The sequence below is a fragment of the Bos javanicus genome, chromosome 11, assembly GCF_032452875.1.
Source record: "Bos javanicus breed banteng chromosome 11, ARS-OSU_banteng_1.0, whole genome shotgun sequence".
Taxonomy (NCBI): Eukaryota; Metazoa; Chordata; class Mammalia; order Artiodactyla; family Bovidae; genus Bos; species Bos javanicus.
In genome coordinates, this window is record NC_083878.1 from 89064846 (window position 1) to 89067036 (window position 2191).

The window sequence follows — 2191 nt, forward strand, 5'->3', positions numbered from 1 at the left end:
ACAGTTCAAAAGCATCAATTCTTCGGTACTCAGCTTTCTTTATAGCCCAACTCACACATCCATACATGACTACTGGAAAAACCATAGTCTTGACTAGACAGATCTTTATTGGCAAAGTAATGTCTCTGCTTTTGAATATGCTATCTAGGTTGGTCATAATTTTCCTTCCAAGTAGTAAGTATCTTTTAATTTTGTGGCTGCAATCACCATCTGCAGTGATTTTGGAGCCCAAAAAATAAAGTCTGACACTGTTTCCATTGTTTCCCCATCTATTTGCCATGAAGCGATGGGACTGGATGCTATGATCTTAGTTTTCTGAATGTTGAGCTTAAAGCCAACTTTTTCACTCTCCTCTTTCACTTTCATCAAGAGGCTCTTTAGTTCTTCACTTTCTGCCATAAGAGTGGTGTCATCTGCATATCTGAGGTTATTGATATTTCTCCTGGAAATCTTAATTTCAGCCCAGCGTTTCTCATGATGTACTCTGCACAAAGTTAAATAAGCAGGGTGACAATATACAGCCTCGACATACTTCTTTCCTATTTGGAACCAGTCTGTTGTTCCATGTCCAGTTCTAACTGTTTCTTCCTGACCTGCATACAGGTTTTTCAAGAGGCAGGTCAGATGGTCTGGTATTCCCATCTCTTTCAGAATTTTCCACAGTTTGTGATCCACACAGTCAAAGGCTTTGGCAGAGTATATAAAGCAGAAAGAGATGTTTTTCTGCAGCTGTATAATGTTTCTAAAAAGATGGAAACAGACATAGCAAAACTAGGTGTGATTGACTAACAAAATCTGGGAAATAGTGTCGATTTTTTTTTCAAAATTATTTTACGTACAAGAAAACAGAAATATTCTAGTGAGAGGATAGTTGAAGTGGGAATCATCAGTATTTCTCTAGGCCCCTCTGTCAGCCCATTGGTCAGGCCTTTCAGTGTATAAATTAGTTTAATGTGTGTACAGAAATAGTTCTCAGAGTTGGGTTTGCCTGATGTGCAGTTATAATAATTCCATAGGTTCAAATTCCCTTCTTTGCAAGTAAAATAATAAAAGGGAACATATGTAAGTTTTTAAAGAGGAATCTCCTGAGGGACTGGGGAGAAAAAGCAAGCCACCACGTCAATTTTATGCCTTTTTTTCCCCCAAGTATTTTGGACTGTGAAACAAGAGCATCTTCCAAAATCACATTAGTTGAAGCCTTGGGTGGTTGTGGAGCGAAGGCCAGGAGAAATGTTCCAGTGAGCGCAGCTTTCCTGATGCTGATGTTACATTACTCACAGCCCATCTGACTCGTGTCGTACATTCTCCACCTGCCAGGAGGTTTCTGTGCTCTGATGCTCCTACACTCATTGCAGGCTGGAGGGCTTGACGAGCGACCATCAGTGGGGAAATCATACCCGCATGGACTATGAAGATCCTCCCCCCACCAACGACCCTCAACAACAGACTGAAAAGTGAAAGTGAAGTTGCTCAGTCATGTCCGACTCTTTGCGACTCCATGGACTGTAGCCTACCAGGTTCCTCCATCCATGGGATTTTCCAGGCAAGAGTACTGGAGTGGGTTGCCATTGCCTTCTCCAGGGGATCTTCCCGACCCAGGGATTGAACCTGGGTCTCCTGCATTGTAGGCAGATGCTTTACCATCTGAGCCACCAGGGAAGTTACCTGAAGGATAACAGACTACTGTTATCAACAACAAACTACTCACTTTTATCCCGTGTTGCTCCACAGGTATTTGGAGAGAAAAGCTAAGTCGTCACTACGAGGGGTAAACAAGGATTGGGGACACATGGGAGAAGACTCCGCATAGGTGAGAGGGTGTCCCGTGGTCTTGGGAGCCAGCAAGAGGAAAAGGAACTCAGGGGCTGGAAAGACAGACCAGCGATCGCCACGTTATGTTGCCATGCACCCAAACACAGGAGAGGATTGCAAGAGGGTGGGAAAATGCATGGCTGTGTGTTAAGGTTTTACTAAGGCACTGTAAACCAGTAACACTGAGTCCTTGCCTGAGATGCTTGCCAATTACCAGCAAAATTAGGATGGTTTCTCATGTAAAATCTCAGGCCTGCTATTCTTCATGAATTTCCCCAGGCCATTAATTTCATCGAATATTATTAAGTGGGTCCAACCCCACATTGTCACACAGTTGCTCATTTTTCAGTCACTGAGTCATGTCCCACTCTTTGTGACC

The 2191-nt window shown here is 43.2% G+C and overlaps 1 non-coding gene across 1 annotated transcript; it reads right to left on the reverse strand.

The window, feature by feature from the left end:
* Window positions 1–1587: 1587 nt before the first annotated feature.
* On the reverse strand, window positions 1588–1659 carry TRNAC-ACA (transfer RNA cysteine (anticodon ACA)). Its single transcript has one exon. It is a non-coding gene; the product is annotated as a tRNA-Cys (tRNA).
* Between the last annotated feature and the right edge of the window lie 532 nt (window positions 1660–2191).